Below are 22,360 nucleotides of genomic sequence, written 5' to 3' on the forward strand. Positions count from 1 at the left end.
TTTGATTTATGTATTTTAATTTTGTTCACTCACACATAAATCCATCATTTTAACTGAGTGATGAAGTGTAAGGGCAGTATGACATTTTAATAAAAATAAGGAAGGTGGACAAAAAGGTAAAAATAAAATGCAAACTGCTTTTATGCTGGTTTTTAACTTCTTCCTCAATAGAAACTTGTAATTATAAAATGTCTAGTGGAACTTTGCAAGAATGTTGGCAAACAAAATCTAACACAGAGCCAAACAAGGAGACATTGGAGCATGGAACAAAAGTAAAAAGATAATTTTTTTTTGTAAGTGTGTAAAAAGAGGAAAAAAAGGCATAAAGAATGAAGGAATAAATTCTACAGTTTAGAAACTAGGTAGCTGGAGGCTTGACCACCAATTGTAGGAGGAGGCAGTGACAGAAAATTAGACTAGAAATCCAGAATGCCAGGCTAATGTTGTGGAGATGATGGGTTCAAATCCTAACATGGCAGATGGTGAAATTTGAATTCAAAACAAATGAGAATAAAAAGAATGATGACCATGTGACCACAATGATTGCCTTTGGTTCACTCATGTCCCTTAAGAAATGAAATCTGTCACCCTTACCTGGTTTGGCCTATATGTGACTCCAGATCCATAGCAATCTGGTTGACTCGTAACTGCCCTCTGGGCAATTAGTAATTATTAATAAGTATTGGCCGAGCCAGCAATGCCTAAATTCCATGAATAAGGAGAAATTAAAATTGAGGATATGTAATAGGCTGGAATTAGAAGGGTACAGATGCTTTGAATGGCTGCAGAAGACTACAGAGTTCAGGAGGAGTGAGGCTGTGGTAGGATTTCAAAATGAGAATTTTAAAATTTGCTTTACCATGAGCCAATGCAAGTTCCAACAGGACCTGGGTAAACTGGACTGCATGCGGGTTATGAAACGACAACAGTTTCAAATAAGCTCAGTACTACAGGGGTTCAAAATGGAACGCTGATTAAGCTTGCACTAGAATAGTTTGCACTGAGAAGCATGGATGAGAGCAAATAGCAATGGAAATTAAAATGATCAATTATAGAATATTGCCTTTGAAGCTTTTCTTTCCAAATTGCAACATTGATTTTCCATGAATTTGTAAAAATCTGAACTGTTCTGTTTAAAATGCAATGATAAAACATTTATTTTTATTCATATGTTATGCACTATTGCATGGTAGGAGAGAAAGCTAACTGGATTACATTTGGCCAACTTGAGTTGTGAAGTTCCCTATGTGAGATAGCTACAGATATGTGAAAAACATTTTCCATTTGTTTCAATAGATTTTAGCACCATTACAGAGCCATACTAATAATTTATAAATGACCTTAATTTTGATATTGTCTTTCTGCCAGACTAATTTGGCATTAATTCATACAATTCTAAAACTTCTAACACAGGTTGAAAAGTTCCACTTATATTTCACACATGCTCCGAGTGGAAATGATCAACTAATTGGTTGTGGGGTGGGAGCGAGGGGTTAATTTGCCTGAGACACGTTGAGGTATGCAACAAATCCATTCTTCAATTACAATGTATTGTTGTCCACCATGTTCAGTAAGGAAAAGTAAGTTCAGATTTAATAAGCTTCAATACCCATCCCTACTCCCCACACTGTTTTGGCTTTACAGCTAACAATAAAATGCATTTGGGCATTTTTCCCAAAAAATAATGTTCTGTAGGAGAGAATATTAAGATAGTTGAGCTGAATGATATATTTAGTAATGAACCCATTGAATGTGACTTCCAGCTGAACAAAATTAATGTAAGCCTTTGAAATTTTCCAAAAATTATTGGAGAACATTCCATGATGAGTGATTTTCTTTTTAAAACTTTAGAGAAAATTAATGACATCGATCAATGAAAGGTGGCAGAAAGCTGTTGATGTCAGGCTGACCAAGATCAGAGTTAAAGTTATGGGGTCAACTTATTCATCACACACTCCTAAGATGCAATCATGTTCTGGAGACATGCACACCAGAGGCAAGGCTATAACACAATAGTGCAAACTCCGAGATTCTCTTCAAGCATAGTTTCTGTTGCCAACTTCAGAGCTCTGTTAAAAAGGGTCTACCTTTTTAAGACAGAAATAAAGATAAATCTTTTGTCTGAGATGGTTGTGAATTTTTAAAACTCTTCTTCAAAAGGGAGTGGGAACAGAGTTCTTGAATGTACAATCACGAAGTCATTAGATTCCAGGTAAACAAGTTAGTGAAAAGTTATCTGGTGAGTGGTGATTTTTTGTTTTATTCATTCATTGGATGTAGACAATGCTGGCTGCCTCAGCATTTATTGCCTATCCTTAATTCCCCTTGAAACGGTGGTGATGAGCTACCTTCTTAGTGTCATAGAGTCATAGAGATGTACAGCATGGAAGCAGACCCTTCGGTCCAACTCGCCTATGCCGACCAGATATCCTAACCTAATCTAGTCTCACTTGCCAGCACCCAGCCCATATCCCTCCAAACCCTTCCTATTCATAAACCCACCTGGATGCCATTTAAATGTTGCAATTGGACTAGCCTCCACCACTTCTTCTGGCAGCTCATTCCATACACGTACCACCCTCTGGACAAAAAAGTTGCCTCTTAGATCCCTTTTAAAGCTTTCGCCTCTCACCCTAAACCTATGCCCTCTAGTTCTAGACTCACCCACCCACCAGAAAAGATTTTGTCTATTTACCCTATCCATACCCCTCATAACTTTATAAACCTCTATAAGGTCATCCCTCAGCCTTCGACCCTCCAGGAAACACAGCCCCAGCCAGTTCAACTTCTCCCTGTAGCTTAAATCCTCCAACCCTGGCAACATTCTTGTAAATCTTTTCTGAACCCTTTCAAGTATCACAACATCCTTCCAATAGGAAGGAGACCAGAACTGCATGCGATATTCCAAAAGTGGCCTAACCAATGTCTGGTACAGCCACAACATGACCTCCCAACTCCTGTACTCAATGATCTGACCAATAAAGGAAAGCATACCAAATGCCTTCTTCACTAACCTATCTACCTGCGACTCTACTTTCAAGGACTTATGCACCTGCATTCCAAGATCTCTTTGTTCAGCAACACTCCCAAGGACCTTACCATGCGAAGATTTGCTTTCCCAAAATGCAGCATCTCACATTTGTCTAAATTAAACTCCACCTGCCACTCCTCAGCCCATTGGCTCATCTGATCAAGATCCTGCTGTAATTAGATTAGATTAGATTCTCTACAGTGTGGAAACAGGCCTTTCAGCCCAACAAGTCCACACTGCCCCTACAAAAAGAAACCCACCCAAACCCATTCCCCTACATTTACCCCTGACTAACGCACCTAACACTGTGGGCAATTTAACATGAACAAGTCACCTGACCTGCACATCTTTGGATTGTGGGAGGAAACTGGAGCACCCAGAGGAAACCCACGCAGACACAGGGAGAATGTGCAAGCTCCACACAGACAGGCGGGAATTGAACCCAGGACCCTGGCGCTGTGAGGCAGCAGTGCTAACTACTGAGCCACTGTGCCGCCACTGAGCCATCGTGCCACCCTGTAATCTGAGGTGACCTTCTTCACAGTCCACTACACCTCCAATTTTGGTGTCATCTTACTAACTATACCTCTTATTGCTCACATCACTATATTCCATTTTGCATGGATTTCTAGATTTTGACCCAGGAACAATATAGGAATAGCAATATGTGTCCAAATCAGAATGGTGAGTGGCTTGGAGGAGTATTTGTACATAATGGTGCTCACTTGTATCTGCTACCATTGTCCTTCAGATAGTACTGGTCTTGGGTTTGTAAAGTGCTGTCTAAGGAGCCTTGGTGAATTTCTGTAGGTGGTGCACAATGCTGCTACTGTGTGTTGGTGGTGGATATGGTACAATCAAGCAGCTACTTTGTCCTTACGGTTCTTGAGTGTTATTGGAGCTGCACAGATCCAGACATGGAACTATTCCATCACACTTGTGACTTGCATCTTTGTGATGGTGAGTAGGCTTTGGGGAGTCAGAAGGTGATTTACTCACTGCAGGATTCCTAGACTCTATTTGTTCTTGTTTCTGTTTCTGGTCAATGATTATACCAGGATGTTGAATGTTGAATAATTAGATCAGTAACAACTTTATTGAATGGCAGGACATGTTCAAGCTGCTGAATAGCTTACACATGCTCCCATTTGGTGTGTTCGTACATACATTCGCAAATTTATCCAAGTTGAGCCAGATTTTCATTGCTGGTTTGGGAACTACTTGTCGGCCATTCCAGACATCGCATACCCCCAATTTCTAAAAAGCAATGCATTTCTGCAAAATTTTATTCTTCAAGAGCTGGTTGAATGATTGAGTCATTACTTCCACACATTGAGTAAAACTAAAGGTGGCCAGCATGTTGAATAGCCCATCTGCACCTACCTGCACATTGTCCCAATTCTCTTCATTGTTGTTAAGCCCTCTTGGTTTCAACCCCTGACTGTCACATGCCATTCATCTCTTTTGCCTGATAGCCTCATTGTGAATGTCTGGCTGAACTCCAGTGTTTCACTCTGGAAGTTAAATGCTTTGAAAACAAAAATTCTGCGCATTTTCTCGAAAGATTGTTATTTCACCAATCACACATAATAAAACTCTGCCATCTTCTGGTTGACTTTTAAATATATATTTAAATACAATTAACTAGTTTGTGCATGATGACTGTTGCCTTGTTACCTTTAATTCCTAGATGTTTAGTCTCCTGATAACAGAATTAGAGAATAAGTATTTTCTTTCAATAACAAAAAATAAATTTGTAAGGAAGTACACAAAATGATAAAATGTTGCATGTTGCATTATTATACACTCTTTAACAAACTCAAAACTCCCATATTGAAAATAATTTAATAAGGTAGCAGCATGGATATGATTTTGTTCTGATAAATCATCATAGCACAATACAATCACAGCACAAAACACCCCTATTTGAGGACATCCAACAATTTTTCATACAACAGTCTATTTTTGTAAAGCAATCTGATAACTGATTACTTATATTTACATATTTTACTTTTGAAATTTCTTTTCATTCTAACATCTCCATTATACTCATAGGACCAATCTCCAATCTCTTTTCAGCAACGTTGCACATTAAGCAAACATTTTCCCATAGTGATTGATTATCAACATAACATCCTCTAGGCACAATTGGCCCTTATATAGGAGTCCCTTTATATTACTAGATAATTGCATAGCCACATCTGTCATTTCTACAAGTGCAAGTATCTCTGCAACTAAGGTGTTTGTAACTACTGCTTTTGTTCAACTTTTGATTCCCAAGCTAATAGACAACATTTGTCATTTCTTTCCACTAAAAAATATAATGAATCCTGCCATGCTTGGAAAAAAAAAGCATTGGAAAGATTGGTATATGAGGTGTCACTAAAATGACTAATCCCATTCCTCCTGTCTTACCCAGTACTTCAAAACTGAGTGTACACTGTTTAACATTTCTCAATAACCCTTCCCAGTCATCTCTACTCTTTAAGTCCTTTTGTCTTCTAGTGAATCATATCTCCCTGATTGAAACTGGTTTTCAATGATCTTACATTATATCTTAAGGCTCACTCTTTCTAAGACTTGGGCTTTAATGAAAGCCTTTCTGTCTTTATGCAATGCAGGCACTTTGCAGTTTGGGCCTGATCACTTATTGCTGATAGAAATTTAGAATTTCTGCTAAAACCAATTGATACGGATTATATCCTCCAAGGATCTGCATTAAGTTTTAAGCTTTTCTTTTGCATGGACAGCTCATGCTGATGTGGATGATCATTTACAGATTGGTTGATCTGCCGAACCTTTCTGAATAATTTTCTCGATAACTGCATGGTTCTTTTCAACACCATTGCTAAAAGGGCTTTCTGCTGCTGTAGTCACAATTATTCTTATTTGCACACTTACCTCTAAATATATCATAAGCTAATTCCCTTACCTTATCTATGAGAAACTCCACTAGTGATTCAAGATTGGTCCCGATCCATTTTTCCATTACCATATCTAAAATTATTTTCTTATTGTTACTATATATTATTGCCAACTGATGAAAATTGAGTTGCCACACCTATGAAATGTAAAATGAAACTGTGTTTTCCTTTCTCCAATATCTTTAAATCCATTACACTAGTTCATTGAAATCTCTTGTTAAGAGAAATTTTACTGTAGATTATGATGGTGTCCTTAGTCTTTCTTTCATATTGTATGTTGCTTACCTGTTCTATAAGCTTATTCCATCTTGCTGCATTCTTTACTCTAGTTCTTACTTTTTTGGAAAATTGTTGAAAACTTTCTATGTAATTTTAAACATACTGATTTTCTGTCTTCTAAATTTCCATCCCTGATGTTAATTAAACTTTGTCAGTTCCTTCAGTCAAGAGATTATGTCCCATTAAAGGAGTACAAGAGCGTCCTGCTTGTTTAAATTTCAATTGACTGATGTCCAATCAAATCGCTTTACAATTTCCAAATCCAGCTTCATCTATGATTTCTTCATCAATGGCCTATTTCATAACAAGAACATTTCACTGGATATTACAAGTTTAGCACTGCTTACTCACAGGACCAGGGACCCAGGTTTGATTCGAACCGTTGGGCGACTGTCTGTGTGGTGTTTGCACATTTTTCCCATGTTTGCATGGGTTTTCTCCCCGTGCTCCGGTTTCCTCTCATAGTCCAAAGATGTGCAGGTTAGGTGGATTGACCATGCAAAATTGATGATCCAGGGATGTGCATGCTCAGTGGCTTAGCCATGGAAAATGTAGAGTTACAGGGATAGAGTACAGAGTGGGTCTAGGTGTGCTGCTCTTCAGAAAGTCAGTATGTACTCAATGGGCTGGATAGCCTGTTTCCACACTGTAGGGATTCTATGAAAATGATTGATATTATGAATGGAATGACTACTCTTTTTAAAGATACATGTTACCATCCCCAAATCTGAAACTGTTGGAATTCTCCATTTTTTAAACTTTGTTCCAATTTTTTTTTGTCAGATTTTGGGCAACATTTTAGCTAGTCTGTTCTTGTAAACATGTATCCAGTGTCCAATACTATACAATTAAAAGATTCTGCCACCACAGGTTCTGAGTTGCTATGCGCTTCGGAGGGCGGGTGTGGACTTGAGAGGCCAAATGCACCGTAGGGATTCTATGATTCTATTCATTTATTGTAAGTCCCAAATCGTATTTCCTTCTCAATGATATTTATAGCATATCTGTCCTCATTTCTCTTGTTTACAGTTCTCCCTTTGTACTGTCCACATGGTTGATCCATTCTTCCACTGGTCATAATCAGGAGTCATAATCACCCCACTCCCCTCTCCCCCAAAATTTTACATTTTGACTCAACTGTTTCCTTTTACTAATATTCTACACCAGAAGTTCAATGCATTTACACAAAGCCTTGTAGTGAAAATCTTATATCAAACACACACCATAAACCCCTGCCATCTTCTGGCTTTATATATCTTTGAATACATTTAACTTATTAGTTTACAACACATTTTTGCTTTATTACATTTAACTCAGAAGTTTTTTATATCTTCTCAATCGATTTAACATTAATACCCATGATTCACAATGACTCCACCTGTTGGATACTTTTTGCACAGCTTTGAAGGGACAGCTTTCTTTTACAGATTGGCAGTTTTATGAGTTTGCTTATCTTTCTTTAAAGAGGTTACTCAATGCTGTTTTTATTTGCACAAGATTGGAAGATGTTAACTTGATTAAAGCTATATTTAATGAGACTTTAGTTGCTGTGTTTGATGATTCTTTTTGAGTTGTTCTAGGAATTTTGTTCTCAAGGTGAATGGTGAATTACTGATTGTCTGCTTATTTCATGAGTACTTCAAAGACTTGTCAATGTTATACAGCTCATTGTTTCAGTACCTGACAGATACTAGAAGAATGTATCAAAGGCTCAGCAGATATCAGGACATTAAGTCAACTTGGAAATCAACCAAATGATCCTCCATAAACATTCATAGCTGATTTTCTGTAATTAAGAATGAGTTGTTATGTTCAAACACTGCATTAATACCATATTTGACTTTTGAAATGGCATATAATTATGACCATTGAAATTAGAAAGAAATTTTAAAGGTACCTGTTCACACCAAATTTCTCTCAAGGTACACACACTGACTTACCTGGCATCATTCATGCAGCCTTCAAGAACCCAGAAAAATCTGAGGCAAAAATAAACCTGGAGCAGGTTTTTGAATAGCAGGTGTCATGTCATGATTCACCACAATACCTGACACAGTAAAAATGGCAAAAGATGGGGTGTACAGGATAAGTACACAATCCCAAAAGGCATCTTTTGGGACCCACAATGTGGCTTTGATCAGTGTTGGGAGATGAATGTTCAGCCTATTGTCTCTTCCCATAAGAAAAGTAAACTGACAGCTCATGGGAAAAGACTGATGTATTTTACAGCCATCAGTGAATCACAAGAGAGTAATATAAACTGACTTCAGAGAAACTTGTGCAATGTCATTGAGTCGCATTAAAGTAATGCCAAAACACAGTTTTGAATACTTCTACACAATATATAATATGTTGTCCAAACTTTTAGCTTTCCCAAAATATGTCAAATCTGTTTACAATCTTCCTGGATGCCATAAACAGTCATGTTGCCTTTTAATGTTCACATGTAGAGTGCATCCTAAGGGATAGAATGATAGAATCCCTACAGTGTGGAAACAGACTATTTGGCCCATTGAGTCCACTCCACCCTTCAAAGAACACCCCAGTCAGACCCACCACCCTCTCCAATCCCTGCACTTCACATGGCTAGTTCACCTAGCCTGCATACTATGGGCATGCCAATGCACCTATCTTGCACTTCTTTGGACTGGACAGAAGCAGGGAGATTGTGCAAACTCCACACAGTCATCTGAGGGTAGGATCAAACCCAGGTCCCTGATGCTGTGAGGCAGCAGTGCTTAACCATTGAACCAACATGGGCAGGGCAGGTGACTGAGGTGTCAGTGGGGGAGCATTTTGAGGCCAGCGACCATAATTCTATTAGTTTTTAAATAGTGATGGGAAAGGATAGACCAGATCTAAAATTTGAAGTTTTAAATTGGAGAAAGGCCAATTTTGATGGTATTAGGCAAGAAGTTTCAAAAGCTGATTGGGAGCAGATGTTCGCAGTTAAAGGGATGGCTGAAAAATGGGAAGCCTTCAGAAATGAGAAAACGAGAATCCACAGACAGTATATTTCTGTTAGGGTGGAAGGAAAGGCTGGTAGGAGAGGGCATGTTGGATGACTAAAGAAATTGAGGGTTTGGTTCAGAAAAAAAAGGAAGCATATGTCAGGTATAGACAGGATAGATCGAGTGAATGCTTAGAAGTATATAAAGGCAGTAGGAGTATAGAGAGAAATCAGGAGGGCGAAATGGGGACATGAGATAGCTTTGGCAAATAGAATTAAGGAGAATCCAAAGGGTTTTTAAAAATACATTATGGACAAAAGGGTAACTAGGGAGAGAATAGGGCCCCTCAAAGATCAGCAAGGCGGCCTTTGTGTGGAGCCACAGGAGATTGGGGAGATACTAAAGGAGTATTTTGCATCAGTATTTACTATGAAAAAGAGCATGGAATATATAGAATGTAGGGAAATAGATGGTGACATCTTGAAAAATGTCCACATTATACAGTGCTGGATGTCTTGAAAGGCATAAAAGTGCAAACATCCTCAGGACATTATCTTCTGTGCCCTAGAACTCTGTGGGAATCTAGGGAAGTGATTACTAGGCCTCTTACTGAGATATTTGTATAACTGATAGTCACAGGTGAGGTGCCGGGAAACTGAAGGTTGGCTAACATGGTATCACTGTTTAAGAAGGGTGGTAAGGACAAGCCAGAGAACTATAGACCAGTGAGCTTGACATTGGTGGTGGACAAGTTGTTGGAGGGAATCCTAAGGGACAGGAAGTACATGTATTTTGAAAGGCAAGGACTGATTAGGGATAGTTAACATGGCTTTGTGCGTGGGAAATCATATCTTACAAACTTGATTGAGCTTTTTGAAGAAGTAACAAAGAGAATTGATGAGGGCAGAGCTGTAGATGTGATCTAAATGGACTTCAGTAAGGCGCTTGACAAGGTTCCCCATGGGAGACTGGTTAGCAAGGTTAGATCTCATGGAATACAGGGAGAACTGTCCATTTGGATACAGAACTGGCTCAAAGATGGTGGTGGAGGGTTGTTTTTCAGACTGGAGGCCTGTGACCAGACTGGAGTGCCACAAGGATCAGTGCTGCTTCCACTACTTTTCATCATTTATATAAATGATTTGGATGTGAGCATAAGAGGTATAGTTAGTAAGTTTGCAGATGAGACCAAAAGTGGAGGTGTAGTGGACAGCGAAGAAAGTTACCTCAGATTACAATGGGATCTTGATCAGATGGGCCAATGGGCTGAGAAGTGGCATATAGAGTTTACTTTAGATAAATGTGAAGTACTGCATTTTGGGAAAGCAAATCTTAGCAGGACTTATTCACTCAATGGCAAGGTGCTAGCGAATGTTGTTGAACAAAGAGACCTTGGAGTGCATGTTCATTGCTCCTTGAAAGTAGAGTTGCAGGTAGATAGGAAAGTGAAGAAGACATTTGGTATGCTTTCCTTTATTGGCCAGAGTATTGAGTACAGGAGTTGGGAGGTCATGCTGCGGCTGTACAGGACATTGGTTAGGTCAATGTTGGAACATTGCGTGTAGTTCTGGTCTCCTTCCTATCGGAAAGATGTTGTGAAACCTGAAAGGGTTCAGAAAAAATTTACAAGGATGTTGCCAGGGTTGGAGGATTTGAGCTACAGGGAGAGATTGAGTAGGCTAGGGCTGTTTTCCCTGGAGCTTTGGAGGCTAAGGGGTAACCTTATAGAGGTTTATAAAGTCATGAGGGGCATGGATAGGATAAATAGACAAAGTATTTTCCCTGGGGTTGGGGAGTCCAGAACTAGAGGGCATAGGTTTAGGGTGAGAGGAGAAAAATAAAGAAGAGACCTAAGGGGCAACTTTTTCATGCAGAGGGTGGTACGTGTATGGAATGAGCTACCAGAGGAAGTGGTGGAGGCTAGTACAATTGCAACATTTAAAAGGCATCTGAATGGGTATATGAATAGGAAGGTTTTGGAGGGATATGGGCCAGGTACTGGCAGGTGGGACTAGATTGGGTTGGGATATTTGGTCTGCATGGACGAGTTGGACCGAAGGGTCTGTTTCCATGCTGTACATCTCTATGACTCTATGACTCTTTGAATGGATAGTTGAATCGATAAACACTAGTGCTGAATATGATTAGGACATGGCAATCCTGATCAACTGAATTCTAGCTCTGATAAAAGATTTGCATTTTAAAAATCCTAGAGATAATTCTCAGAAGCATTTTGCTTCAATTTTATGTTGCAACCAGTGTATATAATGGTGAACGTATAGACAACGGCTATGCTATGATTGAAGTGGAATTGTTGAATCCATAGAGCACACAAACAATATGCAGCTCTGATTCTGGAGGAGTTCGCCCATTGGATGATAAATGTATGGATTATGTTTGTTCCACAAACTATTATGAATGTCATAAATACTGCACATTTAACATGCCATGAACATTACATTCAATGGGAAGGAGGCAGCTCTCTATTGGATTGTGTTGAAGATAAGTGCTACTGAATAAATTGTTGGAGCCGTGGGCTGACAAATGCTCGGATTCTTTATGGACCTCATCCTCGGGTCTTAAAAGAAATGGCAAGTGAGATAATTGATATTGTTTTTATTTTACAAAATTTCCTAGATTTGGGAAAGATTCCATTCATTTGGAAAATAGCTAATATAACTCCTTTATTTAAAAAGGAAGGACAGGAATCAGGAAGTAGAGACCAGTTAACAGCAATCATAGGGAAAATGTTTGAAGATATAATGAAAGACATTGTAACAGGACATTCTGTAAAGTTCAAGGTAATCAGGCAGAGTCTTTTTGTGAAAAGGAAATCATATTTAACTAATATATCGGAGTTCTTTGAGGAAGTAACATATGCTGTGGATAAAAGGGAAACAGTGATGTACTATGCACAGATTTCCAGATGACATTTGATAAAGTGCCACATCAAAGCTAATTGCAGAAAATAAAAACTCATGGTGTTGGAGGAGCATATTGGCATGGATGAAAGATTGGCTAGCTAGCAGGAAACAGGGTAGACATAAATGAGTCATTTTCTGGTTGGCAAGACATAACAAGTGGTGTGCCACTGGGATCAGTATTGGGTCTAACTTTTTTTTTACCATTTATATGTGTTCTTTGGATCAAGATATCAAAGGCAAAGTAGCTAAATATATTGACTAAATTGTGTGACCAATAATATAAAAAGACCTGATTGTCTGGTCTCTGAATTGTTAGAAACTTGACATATGTTCTAAGAGGCACATCAAGACCCCAAGGGATGCTCAGCGTAAAATTGTACTTCCAATGTGAAATTTCCCTGTTTTCAGGATGCCACTAAAAAGTATCTAACTCTGAACTTGAGACATAGACTTCAGACAGCTCAATAGTTACCTAGGAAATATTAGAAAAAATCCTAGCCCTGGATAACAATACAACTGATCCTGCCACAATCATTCACATTAATCTCCCTCATCTTGTCCCACCAACACATGATTCACCCCCCCCCCCCATTCAAATCTGTCCAGTCCCCACCTCAAGACTCCACCCTGATACCCCAAACCAAATGTCCAGCACTTTTGCCAGTGACTGCTTCATCACCAAACAGAGGAAAAAATTCCAGATACTCACCATCTTTTGGGTGAGAAAGCTTTTCCACATGTCCTCTCTAATCCCTCTACCAATCTGTCTTCTTTATAAAATCTTTAACTTTTGTGATTAAATAGTGGGGCTTGATTTACAGCATGCTCCCTCTGTGATCTGTTCCATCATCTCTGCCCTCAACTCATTATCTTTATTTGCTAAGCTCTTTGCCGTTATCTGTTTACCTTTTAAAACTATCAAGTTCCAATGCTGCACACTTTTCAGCCTTTGTTTCATCTGTCTTTCAGTCATTCATTAATTTTCTGCTTCCTATTCCCTGCTTCAAATTTGTTGAACAGAATTAACCCTCAGGTTCCCACCCCCTTGCCAAAGTAGTTTAAATCTTCTCAATAGCCCCAGCAAATCTTCTTGTGATAATATTTGCCCTTGATGTAGGCAGTCTGGTTTGCACAGTCCCACCTTCCCCAGAACTGGACCCAAAGCCTCAGAAATCTGATGCCAATCCTCCTATATCAATTTTCCAAACACATGTTCAATTGCTCAGTTCTCCCATTTCTGGAAAAATGAGCATTTCTGACTGGGTCCAATCTTACAACTTCTGCATTAAATATCCTGCTTTACAATATCTTCCTTTGCTCCCTGAAATCTGCTTTCAGGGTTTCATCCACATTTGGAACCAAATTATTGGTGATAGCGTATGCCAAAACCTCCAACTGTACACTCTCCCACAACCCCCATGAATGTCCAATAGCTGCTATGTGACAACCTTGACTCTAGCACCAGGGAGATCACTTAACATACTGGAGTCACACCTGTAGCCTCAAAAGTGTTGCCTGTTCCGCTAATTAATGAATCCCCTATCACCATTACTCTCCTTTTTTCTACCTCCTGAACAGAAGTTACCATGGTGCTATCAACTAACCTGACTTCATTCCTCTCAAGAATAAGCATCCTCTCCAGTATCAAAAAAGTGGACAAGTCATTAGTGAGTGGGACCCTCGTGAACTCCTGTCTTGCCTGGCTGGTGATCATTCTCCTAATTTGTGGTGTGATCTCTGTGAATGTGCCATCCACATAATCCTTCGCTTTTCAGATGCAACATATTCGTCTTCCCTCCAATCTAGCTCCAAATCCCCACAAATCAGACTTCTGCAGCTCCTGGCACTTCCTGAACATATCATTATCCAGGTGACCAGTTTCATCCACAGCTTCCTGCATATAACAGCACATGCTTTCCACGAGACCAAGCTGCCCTGCCAGGTCATAACTTTACTCACATTAATTTTATTTTACTTTAATGTAATTGTGTTGCTTTCCCTTGCTTAACCTTGACTTGTCTTTACTTCACTATTGCTTTATACTTCATATGTAAATCTTTCTAAATTATTTCTTTTCTAATACATTTTTCATATTTTCAGCTGAACATGACCACAGTTTCTCACCAATCAATAAACTTTTTCCTGTGATATCATTCTGAATTTTTTTCAAATTCAGCCAGCTCCCAAGTAGAGGCACCTGCTACAGAACCAGCTCTCTCTTTTCTCCAAACGTAAGTGAATGCCTCAAGCCTTACTCTCTCTTCCACCTCTTCCTGAAAAGAGGTGCCTCCTGCAGGTCCAATTCCCTTTGTTTCCAATTAGCAAACATTATTCTGACTTGGAACTATATAGCTCCTCACCGTTGCTGGGTTAAAACTCCGAAACTTCCTTCTCAACATGTGGTTGAAATCAGTTCAAGAAGGCAGCTCACAATGACCTTTTCAACAGCTATTCAGGATGGGCAGCAAATGCTGCATTACCAATGATAGGCATATCCTGTGAAAGAATAGTGACATAATCAAACGTTAATGGGCACTTTTGACCAAAAAGCAATCTACAGACCAGTCCTTGTGATGTCCATCAGTACTATGTTGGGATCTAGAAATTAAGAAGTAAGTGTATTAAATTGGTGCAATGTGATGTGGAGATGCTGGCGTTGGACTAGGGTAGACAAAGTCAAAAGTCACCCAACACCTGACAAAGGTCATCCTTTGTCTCTCGAAGGTCATCCCTTACCCATTGATGCTCCAGGGAAAACTGCCCTGGAGTCTGAAAGCTTGTGATTTTAAATGAATCTGTTGGACTTTAACCTGATGTCATGTGATTTGTAACTTGGTGCAATGTGAGGAGTGGTGTTCCTTAGAAATTTATACTGGAGCTTCAATGTTTCACTGTGGAGTGGGAAATGGAATTGGCACACAGCTACAGTGTGATTGACTGCGGGAACAGGCTCAAGACCATCAGTTTTACAGCGATTCAAAGGCGTGTTACAGACTGAAGTATGACATGGAAAGAGATTTTAGGGCAGATGAGTGAAGCTTTAAGAACTATTTTAGAAAAGGAAAGTGAGGATGGTCAATGGAGAAGCTCAGGGAGGGAATTTCAGGGCTTAGAGCAGAGGCTGCTGAAGGCATGGCTACTAATCCAGGAGTGATTATCTGATTTAGTTTATTTATTGTCACGTATATTTTGTTACAAAATACAATGAAAAGTGTTGTACACTTTCATTGTAAGATGGCGGTGGAGTAGCACTTTTGAGCCTAGGGCTCGTCCACTCCGTCTGCTTTAATTTTCGTTTCTTTTCTTTCACTTTTTCACTTACCTCTTGTTGGAGAGCTCAGTTACAATGATTGCATCAATGGCACTGGCTCGTGGCTATTGTGGCGGAGACGGGTTCAGGCCCAGTAAGAGACTTGGTGGCATCAGCATAGAGTCATAGTCATAGAAATGTACATCACAGAAACAGACTCTTTGGTCCAACTCATCCATGCCGACCAGATGTCCCAACCTAATCTAGTCCCATTTGCCAGCACTTGGCCTATATCCCTCTAAACCCTTCCTATTCATATACCCATTGAGATGCCTTTTAGATGTTGCAATTGTACCAGCCTCCACACTTCCTCTGGCACCTCATTCCAGGCACATACCACCCTTTGTGTGAAAAAGTTTCCCCTTAGGTCCCTTTTATTTCTTTCTGCTCGCACCCTAAAGCTATTCCCTCTAGTTCTGGACTCTCTTACCTCAGGTCTAATTTATCCTTTCCATGTCTCTCATGATTTTATAAACCTCTCGAAGGTCATCCCTTACCCATTGATGCTCCAGGGAAAACTGCCCCAGCCTATTTAGCCTCTCCCTAACGCTCAAATCCTCCAACCCTGGCAACATCCTTGTAAATCTTTTCTGAACCCTTTCAAGTTTCACAACATCTTTCCAATAGGAAGGAAACCAGAATTGCACACAATATTCCAAAAGTTGCCTAACCAATGTCCTGTACAGCCGCAACATGACCTCCCAACACCTATACTCAATGCTCTGGCCAATAAAGGAAAGTTTACCAAACACCATCTTCATTATCCTATCTACCTGTGACTCTACTTTCAAGGAACTATGAACCTGCACTCCAAGATCTCTTTGTTCAGCAACACTCCCTAGGACTTTGCCATTAAGTGTATAGGTCCTGCTAAGATTTGTTTTCCCAAAATACAGCACCGCGCATTTATCTAAATTAAACTCCACCTGCGGCTTCTCAGCCCATTGGCCCATCTGATCAAGATCCTGTTGTAATCTGAGGTAACCTTCTTCACTGTCCACTACACCTCCAGTTTTGGTGTCATCTGCAAACTTAGTAATTATACCTCCTATGTTTATATCCCAATCATTTATATAAATGACAAAAAGTAGTGGACCCAGCACTGATCCTTGTGGCACTCCACTGGTCACAGACCTCCAGTCTGAAAAACAACCCTCCACCACCACCTTCTGTCTTCTACCATCAAGCCAGTTCTGTAACCAAATGGCTAATTCTCCCTGTATTCCATGAGATCCAACCTTGCTAACCAATATCCCATGGTGAATGTTGTTGAATGCCTTACTGAAGTCCATATAGATCACGTCAAGCATTCTGTCATCATCAATCCTCTTTGTTACTTCTTCAAAAAACTCATTCAAATTTGTGAGATATGATTTCCCACGCACGAAGCTATGTTCACAATCCCTAATCAGTCCTTGTCTTTCCAAAAACGTGGAAATCCTGTCCTTCAGGATTGTCTCCAACAACGGTGCCCACCACCGACATCAGGCTCACCTGTCTATTGTTCCCTGGCTTTTCCTTACCATTTTTGTTAAGTAATGGTACCACATTAGCCAACCTCCAGTCTTGGCATCTCACCTGTGACTATCGATTATACATATATCTCAGCAAGAGGCCCAGCAATCACTTCACTAGCTTCCCACAGAGTTCTAGGGTACGCCTAGATTTATCCACCTTTATGCGCTTCAAGACATCCAACACTTCCTCCTCTGTAATATGGACATTTTTGAAGATGTCATCATCTATTTCCCTACGATCTATATACTCCATGTCTTTCTCCACAGTAAACACTGATGCAAAATACTTGTTTCGTATCTCCCCCATCTCCTGTGGCTCCACACAAAGGCTGCTTTGATGATCTTTGAGGGACCCTATTCGCTCCCTAGTTACCCTTTTGCCCTTAATATATTTGTAAAAACCCTTTGGATTCTCCTTAACCCTATTTGCCAAAGCTATCAGATGTCCCCTTTTTGCCCTCCTGATATCCGTCTTCAGTAAACTTCTACTGCCTTTATACTCTTCCAAGGATTCACTCAATTTCTCCTGTCTATGCCAAACTCTCAATTTCTCTAGCCATCCAGCAGTCCCTACACCTACCAGCCTTTCCTTTCACCCTAACAGGAATATACCGTGTCTGGACTCTCGTTACCTAATTAGCTGCTGAATTGGCAAGGTGGGCTCAAGCAGATGCGTGGCGGTAGCGGAGTTGAGTTAGGGCTGATACTTGTACCCAGTGGCATCTGCATTGGAGAGCTCCTAGTGGAGCTACAGGACTCATAGTGGCGAGGGTAGTGGTGAGATGGCGCTGAAGAGTGGGTGACTTTCATTCCAGCAGTGGTGGCACAGCGAAGGGACTCATGCCTGGCCAAAAGGCCCTTGGCCTATGACAGAGCCGATAGCAAGAAACACTGAAAATTTGAACACTTTTTCTTTATTTCTTCATTTTACTGTCTTTATACACTATGTTTTGGTTTACTTGTCTATGTTTTAAGATGGCATCAGAGAGTGGCAATACTATACAACACTTTTCACTGTATTTTGGAACAAAATACATATGACAATACGCAAATAAAATCGATTCAACTGAAATATTTGTTCAAAATAGATGTTCCTTATTCAACAATGGAATTAGTTATATTATGAAAACTGTATAGGCTATGAAAACATCTGGAAACTATTGAAGCATCCAGACAAAAATAAAGTATTAAGCTTGGCCTTCTGTGTACACTTTTGAAGGTGTTCTCTGGTGCTTTTTTCTCCATTAAATAATTTATCCTTTGCAATCCTTTTATAACATCATTAAATTGTTTGAGCAGCTCTTACAAAAAACTTCTGGTAAAGTTATGCTAATTTGCTTGGTACTCTTCTTGGGAGATGCCTTCCTTTTCTCTGAGAAAATTATTGCCTTTACAAAGGTAGTGGCCTACTCTCTTTAGGCTATGCAGAATTGCTCCTGGTCAGAATTCTGAACTAAACATTCACCGATTATTTTAAAAGGATTAAATATCCCATTTTCTATTTGTAAAGGTACCAATTTTTCTGAAACTATTGCTTGGACCTTATTACTAAAACCTATTGCTAAAGCTTGAAATTACATCTTCTTTTTGGGTTCTGAAACAGAGATAGTTGGAGAGATTGTGGAGGCATTGTGGTGATCTTTCAGGAATCACTGGAGTCAGAGAGGGTCACAGAAGCTGCCTAATGCTACCACCCTGTTTAAGAAGAGAGGGAGGCAGAAGATGGGAAATTATAGGCCAGTTAGCCTGACCTTGACCATTGGTAAGATTTTAGAGTCAATTTTGAAGAAGGAGAGTGCTTAGAAGTGCAGAGTGAATTAGGCCTGAGTCAGCATGGCCTCTTCAAGGGGAGGTCATGTCTGACAAATCTGTTAGAATTCTTTGAGGTGGCAATGAGTATGTTAGACAAATGAAACCCAGTGGACATGATTAAGTTGGATTTCCAGAAGGCCTTTGACAAGGTGCCGCACAGGAGGCTAATAAATGAGATAAGCTTCCATGTTGTTAGAGGCATGGTACTGGCAGAGGATTGGCTGACTGGCAGAAGGCAGTGAATAGAGATAAAGATGTCTTTTTCCAGATGGCATGAATGATTAATGGAGTTCTGCAGGAGTCAGTGTTGGGACCACAACAATTCACATTGTACATTAACAATCAGGATGAAGGAACTGAGGTTATCTATGTTTGCAGATGACACAAAGATCGGTAGAGAGACAGGCAGTGTTGAGGAGGCAGGGAGGCTGCAGAAGGACGTGGACAGGCTAGGAGAGTGGTTAAAGAAGTGGGTGATGGAATACAATGTGGGAAAATGTGAGGTTATGCTCTTTGGTTGGCAGTTAGCCAAAGTGTAAGAAAGGAAGTGTAGACAATTTTCCACTTAGGGAAAGACTTCAGAAATCTGAAGCACAAAGTGGCATAGAAATCCGAGCTCAGGATTCTGTTAAGGTTAACATGCAGGTTCAGTTGGCAGTTCAGAAGGCAAAATGCAATCATAGGATTAATTTCAAGAGGGCTGTGATATAGCAGCAGGGATAAACTGCTGAGAGTTTATAAGGCTCTGGTCAGACCACATTTGGAACATTGTGAGCAGCTTTCGGCCTCAACTTAAAAAAGAATGTGTGGGCCTGGAAGGAGTGCAGAGGAAGTTTACAAGAGTGATCCTGGGGATGAAGAACTTGTCATATAAGGAGTGGTTGAGGACTCTGGGTCTGCACTCCATGGAGTTTAGAAAGACGAGGAGGGATCTCATTGAAAGATGCAGAATATAGACAGGCCTGGATAGAGTGGACATGGAGATGATGTTTCCGCCAATGGGAGAGATATGAATTCAAGGCCACAACCTCAATGTGAAGGGATGACCCTTTAGAACTGAGATAAGGAGAAGTTTCTTTAGCTGGAGGGTAGTGAATCTGTGGAACTCATTGCACTGAAAGCTGTGAAATCCAAGTGATTGAGTAATTAAAGACAGGGATTGATAGATTCTTGATTGGTAAGGGGATCAAGGGTTATGAGGAGAAGGCAGAAGAATGAAGTTGAGAAACATGTCAGTCATGATCGAATAGCAGAGTAAACTCAGTGGGCAGATTGGCCTAATTCTGCTTCAATGACTCATGGTCTTATGTTAGTGTCTTAGGATTGGGAATGACTTATTTTCACCTTGTTTCAGTGAGGTTTGAGTTGGCTGATAAATCCAATGCATGATCTGCAGACCTTAGCACATACAGCACAAGTGCTTGTAAGGTGATGGTGATGAGCTAAAGTTGTGCATTGTCTTTGGACATCTCCTCTGTGTGTTCTCAATGAAATCTCACAGTGACTTTTCTTTCTTCTTGAATAAAACTCCATTTTGGTCAGTCACAATACAGGGACTTCCATAAGTCCTCATGGATACATGATCTCTTCTGGGATCTTTTGAAAACATCTTCTACTGTGTTTTCCTGCTTCCTACTGTGACTGAGTTCCAAGTAGAATATCAAATGCAGCACTGGGTATACTGGCTTGAGAAGTGACACTGCTTATTGGACCATATTCATTCTACTTAATTTGAAAGTTTTTTTAAAGTAATTTATGGGATCTGGGCTGCTGGCTGGACTCGCATTTACTCATCAAACCCAACCAGGATTAAAAATGCTGCCAGAACTGCTGAGTTTCTCCAGCATTTGCTGTGCCGGTACCATTTCATCATACACCAGTTAATCACTTAATATTATGAAATACTGACCAGTATTTTCTGTGATTATTCCAGCATTTACTGCCCGTTCCTGGTTGCTATTGAAAAGGTGGTAGTGATTTGCTACTTGAACTTCTGTAAGCTATTTGGTGTAGGTAGACCAACTGTACTGTTAGGGAGGGAGATACGGGATTTGACCTGGCATCATTAAAGGAACGGCAATATATTTCTGAGTCAATTGCATTGCAATTAACTTGGAAGGGAACTCGTAGGCAGTGCTATTCCTATATATCTGTTCTCCCTGTCCTTCAGGTTGGAAGTCATTGGAAGTGGTTATGGGTTTGGAAGGTACTATCTTAGGAGCTCTGTTAAGTTGTTTAGGGCATCTTGTAGATGGTATACATTGCTGCTACTGAATGTGAGTGATAAAGAGAGTGGATTATTTGTGGATGTGGTACCAAACAAGCATGCTGTTTTGTCCTGGATGGTGTCAAGCTTCATGAGAGTGATTAGAACTGCACTCATCCAGGAGAGTGGGAAATATTTCATGACCTTCCTGACTTTTGCCTTGTAGATGGTGAACAGGCTTTGGGGAGTCAGGAGGTGAGTATATTTGCTGCAGGATTCCTAGACTCTGACCTGCTCTTGTAGCCATTGTATTTACATGGCCCGTCAACTTCAATTCTGGTTAATGGTTATCCCCAGGATGTTGATAGTGGAGGATTTGATCATGGATTTCAAAATACCATTAAATGTCAAGGGTAGATGGTTAGATTCTCTTTGAATGGAAGTGATGGTCATTATCTGGTACTTGTGTGATGTAAGTGCTATGAGCCATTTGTCAGCCCAAACCTTGGTGTTGACCAGGTTATGCTGTGCTTGGATATGGACTGCTTCAGTATCTGAGGTGCTGAACATTGCACAATCATCTGAAAAAATCTCCACTTCTCACTGTCTGATGGAGAGACAGGCATTAATGAGGCAGCTAAAGATGGTTGGGCCTATGGCACGACCCTGACAATTTCCTGCTAAGATGTCCTGGAGCTGAGATGATTGAGGAGGAGAAAGTGAAGACTGCAGATGCTGGAAATCAGAGATGAGAGCGTGATTCTGGAAAACCACAGCACATCAAGCAGCATCAAGGAACAGGAGAATCAACGTTTCAGGCATAAGCCGGAATATCGATTCTCCTGCTCCTCAGATGCTGCCTGACCTGCTGCACTTTTCCAGCAACACATTTTCAGCTGCTGCGCTTTTCCACCGCCACACTCTTAACACTGAGATGATTGACCTCAATCAGAGCTAATGACTAAGGTTTTAAAAAATGTTTCATTCATAATTTTATAATGATAACTTTTTTATGCATTAAGTGGCACGGTGGCTCAGTGGTTAGCACAGCTGCCTCACAGTGCCAGCCGACCCGGGTTCCATTCCAGCCTCGGGCGACTGTCTGTGTGGAGTTTGCACATTCTCCCTGTGTCTGCGGGGTTTCCTCTGGGTGCTCGGCTTTCCTCCCACACTCCAAAGATGTGCAGGTTAGGTGAATTGGCCATGCTAAATTGCCCAGAGTGTTCAGGGATGTGTAGGTTAGATGCATTAGTTAGGGGTAAATGTAGAATAATAGGGTAGGCAAATGTGTCTCGGGTGGGTTACTATTTGGAGGGTCAGTGTGGACTTATTGGGTCAAATGGCCTGTTTCCACACTGCAGGGATTCTATGATTCTATGACAGCATTTTAAATAAAAATAATCTCC

General features: G+C 40.3%; 1 protein-coding gene across 6 annotated transcripts in view; it reads left to right on the forward strand.

Annotated features, from left to right (window-relative positions):
* LOC122559186 (hyaluronan and proteoglycan link protein 1-like) overlaps nucleotides 1–22,360 on the forward strand; it is a 286,292-nt gene that overhangs the window by 176,236 nt on the left and 87,696 nt on the right. The window contains exon 2 of one of the 6 annotated variants that reach the window (XM_087999673.1): nucleotides 14,210–14,340. The exons of the other annotated variants lie outside the window; for them this stretch is intronic. The gene's annotated coding sequence lies outside the window, so the exon portion shown is untranslated. The remainder of the gene's footprint in view (nucleotides 1–14,209; nucleotides 14,341–22,360) is intronic. 6 annotated transcript variants of the gene reach the window in all.

The sequence above is a fragment of the Chiloscyllium plagiosum genome, unplaced genomic scaffold (genome assembly GCF_037043375.1).
Source record: "Chiloscyllium plagiosum isolate Xiang-an unplaced genomic scaffold, Cpla_swu_hap1 HiC_scaffold_2, whole genome shotgun sequence".
NCBI classification, from domain to species: domain Eukaryota; kingdom Metazoa; phylum Chordata; class Chondrichthyes; order Orectolobiformes; family Hemiscylliidae; genus Chiloscyllium; species Chiloscyllium plagiosum.